This window comes from Lissotriton vulgaris, chromosome 12, assembly GCF_964263255.1.
Source record: "Lissotriton vulgaris chromosome 12, aLisVul1.2, whole genome shotgun sequence".
In the NCBI taxonomy this organism is placed as follows: domain Eukaryota; kingdom Metazoa; phylum Chordata; class Amphibia; order Caudata; family Salamandridae; genus Lissotriton; species Lissotriton vulgaris.
In genome coordinates this window covers 445007389-445023627 of record NC_141700.1, presented here as the reverse complement: position 1 = coordinate 445023627, position 16239 = coordinate 445007389, and the positions used below count along the sequence as shown (strand labels likewise).

The window sequence follows — 16239 nt, the reverse complement described above, 5'->3', positions numbered from 1 at the left end:
ATCATTAGCACTTCTTCATATGCTGGACTTCCAGGAATTTATGAAAAATGGCCTGTTAGCTCAGATGGTTAGAGCGTGGTGCTAATAATGCCAAAGTCACAGGTTCGATCCCTGTACAGGCCAAGTTTAATTGTTTGAAAAAAGATTAATTTTTCTTGTGTCTCATTTTTGACTGTTTATCACCTTGGATCAAACGCTGCTTGGAGGATTGGATGAATACATTTGATATAGTTGTAGAATTAATTATTATTCGGAAAGCTCCTAAAATATCTATTAATGGTTCTAAGTTCTAACGCCAAGTAACTAAATCTCTTATTTATTGCAATTTATTGAGGTCATTTTTGTTTTGTCTTGTTGATGAAATATAAAGATAGTATGAATGTAAACAGCTGAATATAAGCTTTCCAACTATCCCGGGTTAACAATCGGTAGCACTTCATCATCTGCTATTTCTTCAATAGTATGCTATATATTTAGTGAGCCTATTAGTTTAGTCTTTAGAGCATAACGTTAAAAATGCCAAGGACATACTTTCAATCAGTCTCCTAGCCAATACTTGATGCTCCTTTAATGTTGAAAATAGATGTATTTTCTTCTGTATCATGTGTATCTCTATATTTTCTTTGAGGGGAAGCTGATAGAATGATTAAATGAATCAATTGCATATAGGTGATGAATTGTTATTTATTGCTAAAACACATGGAAAAAACATTAATGGTTCTAAGTTCTAACACTAAGTATGAAAATTTCTTTTGTATTGTGATTTTTTTAAAGTCATATTAGTTTCTTCATGTTGATATTATATATTTATAACTTCATGGTAAACCTCTGAAATTAAGCTTTCCAAATCTCCCGGGTTAACTATCATTAGCACTTCTTCATATGCTGGACTTCCAGCTATTCATGCAAAACGGCCTGTTAGCTCAGATGGTTGGAGCGTGGTGCTAATAACGTCAAGGTCACAGGTTCGATCCCTGTACAGGCCAAGTTTAATTGTTTGTAAAAAGATACATTTTTCTTGTGTCTCATTTTTGACTGTTTATCACCTTGGATCAAACGGAGCTTGAAGGATTGGATGAATATATTTCATATGGTTGTAGAATTAATTATTATTCTGAGAGCTCCTGGAATATCTATTAATGGTTCTAAGTTCTAACGCCAAGTAACTCAAACTCTTATTTATTGCAATTTATTGAGGTCATTTTTGTTTTGTCTTGTTGATAAAATATAAAGATAGTATGAATGTAAACAGCTGAATATAAGCTTTCCAACTATCCCGGGTTAACAATCAATAGCACTTCATCATCTGCTATTTCTTCAATGGTATGCTATATATTTATTGAGCCTATTAGTTTAGTCTTTAGAGCATAAAGTTAAAAATGCCAAGGACATACCTTCAATCAGTCTCCAAGCCAATACTTGATGCTCCTTTAATGTTGAAAATAGATGTATTTTCTTCTGTATCATGTGTATGTCTATATTTCCTTTGAGGGGAAGCTGATAGAACGATTAGATGAATCAATTGCATATAGGTGATGAATTGTTATTTATTGCTAAAACACATGGAAAAAAGGTTAATGGTTCTAAGTTCTAACACTAAGTATGAAAATCTCTTTTGTGTTTTAATTTTTTTAAAGTCATAGTAGTTTCTTCATGGTGATATTATATATTTATAATTTCATGGTAAACCTCTGAAATTCAGCTATCCAAATCTCCCGGGTTAACTATCATTAGCAGTTCTTCACATGCTGGACTTCCAGGAATTTGGGCAAAACGGCTTGTTAGCTCAGATGGTTAGAGCGTGGTGCTAATAACACCAAGGTCACAGGTTCGATCAATGTACAGGCCAAGTTTAATTGTTTGAAAAAAGATTAATATTTCTTGTGTTTCATTCTTGACTGTTTATCACCTTGGATCAAACGCTGCTTGAAGGATTGGATGAATACATTTGATATAGTTGTAGAATTAATTATTATTCTGAAAGCTCCTGGAATATCTATTAATGGTTCTAAGTTCAAACGCCAAGTAACTAAATCTTCTATTTATTGCAATTTATTGAGGTCATTTTTGTTTTGTCTTGTTGATGAAATATAAAGATAGTATGAATGTAAACAGCTGAATATAAGCTTTCCAACTATCCCGGGTTAACAATCGATAGCACTTCATCATCTGCTATTTCTTCAACGGTATGCTATATATTTATTGAGCCTATTAGTTTAGTCTTTAGAGCATAAAGTTAAAAATGCCAAGGACATACCTTCAATCAGTCTCCAAGCCAATACTTGATGCTCCTTTAATGTTGAAAATAGATGTATTTTCTTCTGTATCATGTGTATGTCTATATTTCCTTTGAGGGGAAGCTGATAGAATGATTAGATGAATCAATTGCATATAGGTGATGAATTGTTATTTATTGCTAAAACACATGGAAAAAAACATTAATGGTTCTAAGTTCTAACACTGAGTATGAAAATCTCTTTTGTATTGTAATTTTTTTAAAGTCATATTAGTTTCTTCATGTTGGTATTATATATTTATAATTTCATGGTAAACCTCTGAAATTAAGCTTTCCAAATCTCCAGGGTTAACTATCATTAGCACTTCTTCACATGCTGGACTTCCAGGAATTTGTGAAAAATGGCCTGTTAGCTCAGATGGTTAGAGCGTGGTGCTAATAACGCCAAGGTCACAGGTTCGATCCCTGTACAGGCCAAGTTTAATTGTTTGAAAAAAGAGTAATTTTTCTTGTGTCTCATTTTTGACTGTTTATCACCTTGAATCAAACACTGCTTGAAGGATTGGATGAATACATTTGATATAGTTGTAGAATTAATTATTATTCTGAAAGCTCCTGGAATATCTATTAATGGTTCTAAGTTCTAACTCCAAGTAACTAAATCTCTTATTTATTGCAATTCATTGAGGTCATTTTTGTTTTGTCTTGTTGATGAAATATAAAGATAGTATGAATGTAAACAGCTGAATATAAGCTTTCCAACTATCCCGGGTTAACAATCAGTAGCACTTCATCATCTGCTATTTCTTCAATAGTATGCTATATATTTAGTGAGCCTATTAGTTTAGTCTTTAGAGCAAAAAGTAAAAAATGCCAAGGACATATTTTCATCAGTCTCCAAGCCAATACTTGATCCTTTAATGTTGAAAATAGATGTATTTTCTTCTGTATCATGTGTATGTCTATATTTCCTTTGAGGGGAAGCTGATAGAACGATTAGTTGAATCAATTGCATATAGGTGATGAATTGTTATTTATTGCTAAAACACATGGAAAAAACATTAATGGTTCTAAGTTCTAACACTAAGTATGAAAATCTCTTTTGTATTGTAATTTTTTTAAAGTCATATTAGTTTCTTCATGTTGAAAATATATATTTATAAGTTCATGGTAAACCTCTGAAATTAAGCTTTCCAAATCTCCCGGGTTAACTATCATTAGCACTTCTTCATATGCTGGACTTCCAGGAGTTTATGCAAAATGGCCTGTTAGCTCAGATGGATAGAGCGTGGTGCTAATAACGCCAAGGTCACAGGTTCGATCCCTGTACAGGCCAAGTTTAATTGTTTGAAAAAAGATTAATTTTTCTTGTGTCTCATTTTTGACTGTTTATCACCTTGGATCAAACGCTGCTTGGAGGATTGGATGAATACATTTGATATAGTTGTAGAATTAATTATTATTCTGAAAGCTCCTGAAATATCTATTAATGGTTCTAAGTTCTAACGCCAAGTAACTAAATCTCTTATTTATTGCAATTTATTGAGGTCATTTATGTTTCGTCTTGTTGATGAAATATAAAGATAGTATGAATGTAAACAGCTGAATATAAGCTTTCCAACTATCCCGGGTTAACAATCGGTAGCACTTCATCATCTGCTATTTCTTCAATAGTATGCTATATATTTAGTGATCCTATTAGTTTAGTCTTTAGAGCATAAAGTTAAAAATGCCAAGGACATACTTTCAATCAATCTCCTAGCCAATACTTGATGCTCCTTTAATGTTGAAAATAGATGTATTTTCTTCTGTATCATGTGTATCTCTATATTTTCTTTGAGGGGAAGCTGATAGAATGATTAAATGAATCAATTGCATATAGGTGATGAATTGTTATTTATTGCTAAAACACATGGAAAAAACATTAATGGTTCTAAGTTCTAACACTAAGTATGAACATCTCTTTTGTATTGTAATTTTTTTAAAGTCATATTAGTTTCTTCATGTTGATATTATATATTTATAACTTCATGGTAAACCACTGAAATTAAGCTTTCCAAATCTCCCAGGTTAACTATCATTAGCACTTCTTCATATGCTGGACTTCCAGGAAATTGTGCAAAATGGCCTGTTAGCTCAGATGGTTAGAGCGTGGTGCTAATAACGCCAAGGTCACAGGTTCGATCCCTGTACAGGACAAGTTTAATTGTTTGAAAAAAGATTAATTTTTCTTGTGTCTCATTTTTGACTGTTTATCACCTTGGATCAAACACTGCTTGAAGGATTGGATAAATACATTTGATATAGTTGTAGAATTAATTATTATTCTGAAAGCTCCTGGAATATCTATTAATGGTTCTAAGTTCTAACGCCAAGTAACTTAAACTCTTATTGATTGCAATTTATTGAGGTCAGTTTTTGTTTTGTCTTGTTGATAAAATATAAAGATAGTATGAATGTAAACAGCTGAATATAAGCTTTCCAACTATCCCGGGTTAACAATCAATAGCACTTCATCATCTGCTATTTCTTCAATGGTATGCTATATATTTATTGAGCCTATTAGTTTAGTCTTTAGAGCATAAAGTTAAAAATGTCAAGGACATACCTTCAATCAGTCTCCAAGCCAATACTTGATGCTCCTTTAATGTTGAAAATAGATTTATTTTCTTCTGTATCATGTGTATGTCTATATTTCCTTTGAGGGGAAGCTGATAGAACGATTAGATGAATCAATTGCATATAGGTGATGAATTGTTATTTATTGCTAAAACACATGGAAAAAAGATTAATGGTTCTAAGTTCTAACACTAAGTATGAAAATCTCTTTTGTATTGTAATTTTTTTAAAGTCATATTAATTTCTTCATGTTGATATTATATATTTATAATTTCATGGTAAACCTCTGAAATTCAGCTATCCAAATCTCCCGGGTTAACTATCATTAGCAGTTCTTCACATGCTGGACTTCCAGGAATTTGGGCAAAACGGCTTTTTAGCTCAGATGGTTAGAGCGTGGTGCTAATAACGCCAATGTCACAGGTTCGATCCCTGTACAGGCCAAGTTTAATTGTTTGAAAAAAGATTAATTTTTCTTGTGTTTCATTCTTGACTGTTTATCACCTTGGATCAAACGCTGCTTGAAGGATTGGATGAATACATTTGATATAGTTGTAGAATTAATTATTATTCTGAAAGCTCCTGGAATATCTATTAATGGTTCTAAGTTCAAACGCCAAGTAACTAAATCTTCTATTTATTGCAATTTATTGAGGTCATTTTTGTTTTGTCTTGTTGATGAAATATAAAGATAGTATGAATGTAAACAGCTGAATATAAGCTTTCCAACTATCCCGGGTTAACAATCGATAGCACTTCATCATCTGCTATTTCTTCAACGGTATGCTATATATTTATTGAGCCTATTAGTTTAGTCTTTAGAGCATAAAGTTAAAAATGCCAAGGACATACCTTCAATCAGTCTCCAAGCCAATACTTGATGCTCCTTTAATGTTGAAAATAGATGTATTTTCTTCTGTATCATGTGTATGTCTATATTTCCTTTGAGGGGAAGCTGATAGAATGATTAAATGAATCAATTGCATATAGGTGATGAATTGTTATTTATTGCTAAAACACATGGAAAAAACATTAATGGTTCTAAGTTCTAACACTAAGTATGAACATCTCTTTTGTATTGTAATTTTTTTAAAGTCATATTAGTTTCTTCATGTTGATATTATATATTTATAACTTCATGGTAAACCACTGACATTAAGCTTTCCAAATCTCCCAGGTTAACTATCATTAGCACTTCTTCATATGCTGGACTTCCAGGAAATTGTGCAAAATGGCCTGTTAGCTCAGATGGTTAGAGCGTGGTGCTAATAACGCCAAGGTCACAGGTTCGATCCCTGTACAGGCCAAGTTTAATTGTTTGAAAAAAGAGTAATTTTTCTTGTGTCTCATTTTTGACTGTTTATCACCTTGGATCAAACACTGCTTGAAGGATTGGATAAATACATTTGATATAGTTGTAGAATTAATTATTATTCTGAAAGCTCCTGGAATATCTATTAATGGTTCTAAGTTCTAACGCCAAGTAACTTAAACTCTTATTGATTGCAATTTATTGAGGTCAGTTTTTGTTTTGTCTTGTTGATAAAATATAAAGATAGTATGAATGTAAACAGCTGAATATAAGCTTTCCAACTATCCCGGGTTAACAATCAATAGCACTTCATCATCTGCTATTTCTTCAATGGTATGCTATATATTTATTGAGCCTATTAGTTTAGTCTTTAGAGCATAAAGTTAAAAATGTCAAGGACATACCTTCAATCAGTCTCCAAGCCAATACTTGATGCTCCTTTAATGTTGAAAATAGATTTATTTTCTTCTGTATCATGTGTATGTCTATATTTCCTTTGAGGGGAAGCTGATAGAACGATTAGATGAATCAATTGCATATAGGTGATGAATTGTTATTTATTGCTAAAACACATGGAAAAAAGATTAATGGTTCTAAGTTCTAACACTAAGTATGAAAATCTCTTTTGTATTGTAATTTTTTTAAAGTCATATTAGTTTCTTCATGTTGATATTATATATTTATAATTTCATGGTAAACCTCTGAAATTCAGCTATCCAAATCTCCCGGGTTAACTATCATTAGCAGTTCTTCACATGCTGGACTTCCAGGAATTTGGGCAAAACGGCTTGTTAGCTCAGATGGTTAGAGCGTGGTGCTAATAACGCCAATGTCACAGGTTCGATCCCTGTACAGGCCAAGTTTAATTGTTTGAAAAAAGATTAATTTTTCTTGTGTTTCATTCTTGACTGTTTATCACCTTGGATCAAACGCTGCTTGAAGGATTGGATGAATACATTTGATATAGTTGTAGAATTAATTATTATTCTGAAAGCTCCTGGAATATCTATTAATGGTTCTAAGTTCAAACGCCAAGTAACTAAATCTTCTATTTATTGCAATTTATTGAGGTCATTTTTGTTTTGTCTTGTTGATGAAATATAAAGATAGTATGAATGTAAACAGCTGAATATAAGCTTTCCAACTATCCCGGGTTAACAATCGATAGCACTTAATCATCTGCTATTTCTTCAACGGTATGCTATATATTTATTTAGCCTATTAGTTTAGTCTTTAGAGCATAAAGTTAAAAATGCCAAGGACATACCTTCAATCAGTCTCCAAGCCAATACTTGATGCTCCTTTAATGTTGAAAATAGATGTATTTTCTTCTGTATCATGTGTATGTCTATATTTCCTTTGAGGGGAAGCTGATAGAATGATTAGATGAATCAATTGCATATAGGTGATGAATTGGTATTTATTGCTAAAACACATGGAAAAAAACATTAATGGTTCTAAGTTCTAACACTGAGTATGAAAATCTCTTTTGTATTGTAATTTTTTTAAAGTCATATTAGTTTCTTTATGTTGAAAATATATATTTATAAGTTCATGGTAAACCTCTGAAATTAAGCTTTCCAAATCTCCCGGGTTAACTATCATTAGCACTTCTTCATATGCTGGACTTCCAGGAGTTTATGCAAAATGGCCTGTTAGCTCAGATGGTTAGAGCGTGGTGCTAATAACGCCAAGGTCACAGGTTTGATCCTTGTACAGGCAAGGTTTAATTGTTTGAAAAAAGAGTAATTTTTCTTGTGTCTCATTTTTGACTGTTTATCACCTTGGATCAAACACTGCTTGAAGGATTGGATGAATACATTTGATATAGTTGTAGAATTAATTATTATTCTGAAAGCTCCTGGAATATCTATTAATGGTTTTAAGTTCTAACTCCAAGTAACTAAATCTCTTATTTATTGCAATTCATTGAGGTCATTTTTGTTTTGTCTTGTAGATGAAATATAAAGATAGTATGAATGTAAACAGCTGAATATAAGCTTTCCAACTATCCCGGGTTAACAATCAGTAGCACTTCATCATCTGCTATTTCTTCAATAGTATGCTATATATTTAGTGATCCTATTAGTTTAGTCTTTAGAGCATAAAGTTAAAAATGCCAAGGACATACTTTCAATCAATCTCCTAGCCAATACTTGATGCTCCTTTAATGTTGAAAATAGATGTATTTTCTTCTGTATCATGTGTATCTCTATATTTTCTTTGAGGGGAAGCTGATAGAATGATTAAATGAATCAATTGCATATAGGTGATGAATTGTTATTTATTGCTAAAACACATGGAAAAAACATTAATGGTTCTAAGTTCTAACACTAAGTATGAACATCTCTTTTGTATTGTAATTTTTTTAAAGTCATATTAGTTTCTTCATGTTGATATTATATATTTATAACTTCATGGTAAACCACTGAAATTAAGCTTTCCAAATCTCCCAGGTTAACTATCATTAGCACTTCTTCATATGCTGGACTTCCAGGAAATTGTGCAAAATGGCCTGTTAGCTCAGATGGTTAGAGCCTGGTGCTAATAACGCCAAGGTCACAGGTTCGATCCCTGTACAGGCCAAGTTTAATTGTTTGAAAAAAGATTAATTTTTCTTGTGTCTCATTTTTGACTGTTTATCACCTTGGATCAAACACTGCTTGAAGGATTGGATAAATACATTTGATATAGTTGTAGAATTAATTATTATTCTGAAAGCTCCTGGAATATCTATTAATGGTTCTAAGTTCTAACGCCAAGTAACTTAAACTCTTATTGATTGCAATTTATTGAGGTCAGTTTTTGTTTTGTCTTGTTGATAAAATATAAAGATAGTATGAATGTAAACAGCTGAATATAAGCTTTCCAACTATCCCGGGTTAACAATCAATAGCACTTCATCATCTGCTATTTCTTCAATGGTATGCTATATATTTATTGAGCCTATTAGTTTAGTCTTTAGAGCATAAAGTTAAAAATGTCAAGGACATACCTTCAATCAGTCTCCAAGCCAATACTTGATGCTCCTTTAATGTTGAAAATAGATGTATTTTCTTCTGTATCATGTGTATGTCTATATTTCCTTTGAGGGGAAGCTGATAGAACGATTAGATGAATCAATTGCATATAGGTGATGAATTGTTATTTATTGCTAAAACACATGGAAAAAAGATTAATGGTTCTAAGTTCTAACACTAAGTATGAAAATCTCTTTTGTATTGTAATTTTTTTAAAGTCATATTAGTTTCTTCATGTTGATATTATATATTTATAATTTCATGGTAAACCTCTGAAATTCAGCTATCCAAATCTTCCGGGTTAACTATCATTAGCAGTTCTTCACATGCTGGACTTCCAGGAATTTGGGCAAAACGGCTTGTTAGCTCAGATGGTTAGAGCGTGGTGCTAATAACGCCAAGGTCACAGGTTCGATCCCTGTACAGGCCAAGTTTAATTGTTTGAAAAAAGATTAATTTTTCCTGTGTTTCATTCTTGACTGTTTATCACCTTGGATCAAACGCTGCTTGAAGGATTGGATGAATACATTTGATATAGTTGTAGAATTAATTATTATTCTGAAAGCTCCTGAAATATCTATTAATGGTTCTAAGTTCAAACGCCAAGTAACTAAATCTTCTATTTATTGCAATTTATTGAGGTCATTTTTGTTTTGTCTTGTTGATGAAATATAAAGATAGTATGAATGTAAACAGCTGAATATAAGCTTTCCAACTATCCCAGGTTAACAATCGATAGCACTTCATCATCTGCTATTTCTTCAACGGTATGCTATATATTTATTGAGCCTATTAGTTTAGTCTTTAGAGCATAAAGTTAAAAATGCCAAGGACATACCTTCAATCAGTCTCCAAGCCAATACTTGATGCTCCTTTAATGTTGAAAATAGATGTATTTTCTTCTGTATTATGTGTATGTCTATATTTCCTTTGAGGGGAAGCTGATAGAATGATTAGATGAATCAATTGCATATAGGTGATGAATTGTTATTTATTGCTAAAACACATGGAAAAAAACATTAATGGTTCTAAGTTCTAACACTGAGTATGAAAATCTCTTTTGTATTGTAATTTTTTTAAAGTCATATTAGTTTCTTTATGTTGAAAATATATATTTATAAGTTCATGGTAAACCTCTGAAATTAAGCTTTCCAAATCTCCCGGGTTAACTATCATTAGCACTTCTTCATATGCTGGACTTCCAGGAGTTTATGCAAAATGGCCTGTTAGCTCAGATGGTTAGAGTGTGGTGCTAATGACGCCAAGGTCACAGGTTTGATCCTTGTACAGGCCAAGTTTAATTGTTTGAAAAAAGAGTAATTTTTCTTGTGTCTCATTTTTGACTGTTTATCACCTTGGATCAAACACTGCTTGAAGGATTGGATGAATACATTTGATATAGTTGTAGAATTAATTATTATTCTGAAAGCTCCTGGAATATCTATTAATGGTTTTAAGTTCTAACTCCAAGTAACTAAATCTCTTATTTATTGCAATTCATTGAGGTCATTTTTGTTTTGTCTTGTAGATGAAATATAAAGATAGTATGAATGTAAACAGCTGAATATAAGCTTTTCAACTATCCCGGGTTAACAATCAGTAGCACTTCATCATCTGCTATTTCTTCAATAGTATGCTATATATTTAGTGATCCTATTAGTTTAGTCTTTAGAGCATAAAGTTAAAAATGCCAAGGACATACTTTCAATCAATCTCCTAGCCAATACTTGATGCTCCTTTAATGTTGAAAATAGATGTATTTTCTTCTGTATCATGTGTATCTCTATATTTTCTTTGAGGGGAAGCTGATAGAATGATTAAATGAATCAATTGCATATAGGTGATGAATTGTTATTTATTGCTAAAACACATGGAAAAAACATTAATGGTTCTAAGTTCTAACACTAAGTATGAACATCTCTTTTGTATTGTAATTTTTTTAAAGTCATATTAGTTTCTTCATGTTGATATTATATATTTATAACTTCATGGTAAACCACTGAAATTAAGCTTTCCAAATCTCCCAGGTTAACTATCATTAGCACTTCTTCATATGCTGGACTTCCAGGAAATTGTGCAAAATGGCCTGTTAGCTCAGATGGTTAGAGCCTGGTGCTAATAACGCCAAGGTCACAGGTTCGATCCCTGTACAGGCCAAGTTTAATTGTTTGAAAAAAGATTAATTTTTCTTGTGTCTCATTTTTGACTGTTTATCACCTTGGATCAAACACTGCTTGAAGGATTGGATAAATACATTTGATATAGTTGTAGAATTAATTATTATTCTGAAAGCTCCTGGAATATCTATTAATGGTTCTAAGTTCTAACGCCAAGTAACTTAAACTCTTATTGATTGCAATTTATTGAGGTCAGTTTTTGTTTTGTCTTGTTGATAAAATATAAAGATAGTATGAATGTAAACAGCTGAATATAAGCTTTTTAACTATCCTGGGTTAACAATCGGTAGCACTTCATCATCTGCTATTTCTTCAATAGTATGCTATATATTTAGTGAGCCTATTAGTTTAGTCTTTAGAGCAAAAAGTTAAAAATGCCAAGGACATATTTTCAATCAGTCTCCAAGCCAATACTTGATGCTCCTTTAATGTTGAAAATAGATGTATTTTCTTCTGTATCATGTGTATCTCTATATTTCCTTTGAGGGGAAGCTGATAGAATGATTAAATGAATCAATTGCATATAGGTGATGAATTGTTATTTATTGCTAAAACACATGGAAAAAACATTAATGGTTCTAAGTTCTAACACTAAGTATGAAAATCTCGTTTGTATTGTAATTTTTTTAAAGTCATATTAGTTTCTTCATGTTGATATTATATAAGTATAACTTCATGGTAAACCTCTGAAATTAAGCTTTCCCAATCTCCAGGGTTAACTATCATTAGCACTTCTTCATATGCTGGACTTCCAGGAATTTGTGCAAAATGGCCTGTTAGCTCAGATGATTAGAGCATGGAGCTAATAACACCAAGGTCACAGGTTCGATCCCTGTACAGGCCAAGTTTAATTGTTGGAAAAAGATTAATTTTTCTTGTGTCTCATTTTTGACTGTTTATCACCTTGGATCAAACGCTGCTTGAAGGATTGGATGAATACATTTGATATAGTTGTAGAATTAATTATTATTCTGGAAGCTCCTGGAATATCTATTAATGGTTCTAAGTTCTAACGCCAAGTAACTAAATCTCTTATTGATTGCAATTTATTGAGGTCATTTTTGTTTTGTCTTGTTGATGAAATATAAAGATAGTATGAATGTAAACAGCTGAATATAAGCTTTCCAACTATCCCGTGTTAACAATCGGTAGCACTTCATCATCTGCTATTTCTTCAATGGTATGCTATATATTTATTGAGCCTATTAGTTTAGTCTTTAGAGCATAACGTTAAAAATGCCAAGGACATACTTTCAATCAGTCTCCAAGCCAATACTTGATGCTCCTTTCATGTTGAAAAAAGATGTATTTTCTTCTGTATCATGTGTATGTCTTTATTTCCTTTGAGGGGAAGCTGATAGAATGATTAGATGAATCAATTGCATATAGGTGATGAATTGTTATTTATTGCTAAAACACATGGAAAAAACATTAATGGTTCTAAGTTCTAACACTAAGTATGAAAATCTCGTTTGTATTGTAATTTTTTTAAAGTCATATTAGTTTCTTCATGTTGATATTATATAAGTATAACTTCATGGTAAACCTCTGAAATTAAGCTTTCCCAATCTCCAGGGTTAACTATCATTAGCACTTCTTCATATGCTGGACTTCCAGGAATTTGTGCAAAATGGCCTGTTAGCTCAGATGGTTAGAGCATGGAGCTAATAACACCAAGGTCACAGGTTTGATCCCTGTACAGGCCAAGTTTAATTGTTGGAAAAAGATAAATTTTTCTTTTGTCTCATTTTTGACTGTTTATCACCTTGGATCAAACGCTGTTTGAAGGATTGGATGAATACATTTGATATAGTTGTAGAATTAATTATTATTCTGGAAGCTCCTGGAATATCTATTAATGGTTCTAAGTTCTAACGCCAAGTAACTAAATCTCTTATTTATTGCAATTTATTGAGGTCATTTTTGTTTTTTCTTGTTGATGAAATATAAAGATAGTATGTATGTAAACAGCTGAATATAAGCTTTCCAACTATCCCGGGTTAACAATCGGTAGCACTTCATCATCTGCTATTTCTTCAATGGTATGCTATATATTTATTGAGCCTATTAGTTTAGTCTTCAGAGCATAAAGTTAAAAATGCCAAGGACATACTTTCAATCAGTCTCCAAGCCAATACTTGATGCTGCTTTAATGTTGAAAATAGATGTATTTTCTTCTGTATCATGTGTATGTCTATATTTCCTTTGAGGGGAAGCTGATAGAATGATTAGATGAATCAATTGCATATAGGTGATGAATTGTTATTTATTGCTAAAACACATGGAAAAAACATTAATGGTTCTAAGTTCTAACACTAAGTATGAAAATCTCTTTTGTATTGTAATTTTTTTAAAGTCATATTAGTTTCTTCATGTTGATATTATATAAGTATAACTTCATGGTAAACCTCTGAAATTAAGCTTTCCCCTTCTCCAGGGTTAACTATCATTAGCACTTCTTCATATGCTGGACTTCCAGGAATTTGTGCAAAATGGCCTGTTAGCTCAGATGGTTAGAGCGTGGAGCTAATAACACCAAGGTCACAGGTTCGATCCCTGTACAGGCCAAGAGTAATTGTTGGAAAAAGATTAATTTTTCTTGTGTCTCTTTTTTGACTGTTTATCACCTTGGATCAAACGCTGCTTGAAGGATTGGATGAATACATTTGATATAGTTGTAGAATTAATTATTATTCTGAAAGCTCCTGGAATATCTATTAATGGTTCTAAGTTCTAACGCCAAGTAACTAAATCTTTTATTGATTGCAATTTATTGAGGTCATTTTTGTTTTGTCTTGTTGATGAAATATAAAGATAGTATGAATGTAAACAGCTGAATATAAGCTTTCCAACTATCCCGTGTTAACAATCGGTAGCACTTCATCATCTGCTATTCCTTCAATGGTAAGCTATATATTTATTGAGCCTATTAGTTTAGTCTTTAGAGCATAACGTTAAAAATGCCAAGGACATACTTTCAATCAGTCTCCAAGCCAATACTTGATGCTCCTTTAATGTTGAAAAAAGATGTATTTTCTTCTGTATCATGTGTATGTCTATATTTCCTTTGAGGGGAAGCTGATAGAATGATTAGATGAATCAATTGCATATAGGTGATGAATTGTTATTTATTGCTAAAACACATGGAAAAAACATTAATGGTTCTAAGTTCTAACACTAAGTATGAAAATCTCGTTTGTATTGTAATTTTTTTAAAGTCATATTAGTTTCTTCATGTTGATATTATATAAGTATAACTTCATGGTAAACCTCTGAAATTAAGCTTTCCCAATCTCCAGGGTTAACTATCATTAGCACTTCTTCGTATGCTGGACTTCCAGGAATTTGTGCAAAATGGCCTGTTAGCTCAGATGGTTAGAGCATGGAGCTAATAACACCAAGGTCACAGGTTCGATCCCTGTACAGGCCAAGTTTAATTGTTGGAAAAAGATTAATTTTTCTTGTGTCTCATTTTTGACTGTTTATCACCTTGGATCAAACGCTGCTTGAAGGATTGGATGAATACATTTGATATAGTTGTAGAATCAATTATTATTCTGGAAGCTCCTGGAATATCTATTAATGGTTCTAAGTTCTAACGCCAAGTAACTAAATCTCTTATTTATTGCAATTTATTGAGGTCATTTTTGTTTTTTCTTGTTGATGAAATATAAAGATAGTATGAATGTAAACAGCTGAATATAAGCTTTCCAACTATCCCGGGTTAACAATCGGTAGCACTTCATCATCTGCTATTTCTTCAATGGTATGCTATATATTTATTGAGCCTATTAGTTTAGTCTTCAGAGCATAAAGTTAAAAATGCCAAGGACATACTTTCAATCAGTCTCCAAGCCAATACTTGATGCTCCTTTAATGTTGAAAATAGATGTATTTTCTTCTGTATCATGTGTATGTCTATATTTCCTTTGAGGGGAAGCTGATAGAATGATTAGATGAATCAATTGCATATAGGTGATGAATTGTTATTTATTGCTAAAACACATGGAAAAAACATTAATGGTTCTAAGTTCTAACACTAAGTATGAAAATCTCTTTTGTATTGTAATTTTTTTAAAGTCATATTAGTTTCTTCATGTTGATATTATATAAGTATAACTTCATGGTAAACCTCTGAAATTAAGCTTTCCCAATCTCCAGGGTTAACTATCATTAGCACTTCTTCATATGCTGGACTTCCAGGAATTTGTGCAAAATGGCCTGTTAGCTCAGATGGTTAGAGTGTGGAGCTAATAACACCAAGGTCACAGGTTCGATCCCTGTACAGGCCAAGTTTAATTGTTGGAAAAAGAATACTTTTTCTTGTGTCTCATTTTTGACTGTTTATCACCTTGGATCAAACGCTGCTTGAAGGATTGGATGAATACATTTGATATAGTTGTAGAATTAATTATTATTCTGGAAGCTCCTGGAATATCTATTAATGGTTCTAAGTTCTAACGCCAAGTAACTAAATCTCTTATTGATTGCAATTTATTGAGGTCATTTTTGTTTTGTCTTGTTGATGAAATATAAAGATAGTATGAATGTAAACAGCTGAATATAAGCTTTCCAACTATCCCGTGTTAACAATCGGTAGCACTTCATCATCTGCTATTTCTTCAATGGTATGCTATATATTTATTGAGCCTATTAGTTTAGTCTTTAGAGCATAACGTTAAAAATGCCAAGGACATACTTTCAATCAGTCTCCAAGCCAATACTTGATGCTCCTTTAATGTTGAAAAAAGATGTATTTTCTTCTGTATCATATGTATGTCTATATTTCCTTTGAGGGGAAGCTGATAGAATGATTAGATGAATCAATTGCATATAGGTGATGAATTGTTATTTATTGCTAAAACACATGGAAAA

The 16239-nt window shown here is 32.0% G+C and overlaps 3 non-coding genes across 3 annotated transcripts; all 3 read left to right on the top strand.

Moving 5' to 3' along the window:
* The first annotated feature begins 2639 nt into the window (after window positions 1–2639).
* Window positions 2640–2713, top strand: TRNAI-AAU (transfer RNA isoleucine (anticodon AAU)). The gene has a single exon. It is a non-coding gene; the product is annotated as a tRNA-Ile (tRNA).
* Window positions 2714–6088: 3375 nt separating this feature from the next.
* On the top strand, window positions 6089–6162 carry TRNAI-AAU (transfer RNA isoleucine (anticodon AAU)). Its single transcript has one exon. It is a non-coding gene; the product is annotated as a tRNA-Ile (tRNA).
* Window positions 6163–9543: 3381 nt separating this feature from the next.
* TRNAI-AAU (transfer RNA isoleucine (anticodon AAU)) lies at window positions 9544–9617 on the top strand. Its single transcript has one exon. It is a non-coding gene; the product is annotated as a tRNA-Ile (tRNA).
* Window positions 9618–16239: the final 6622 nt, after the last annotated feature.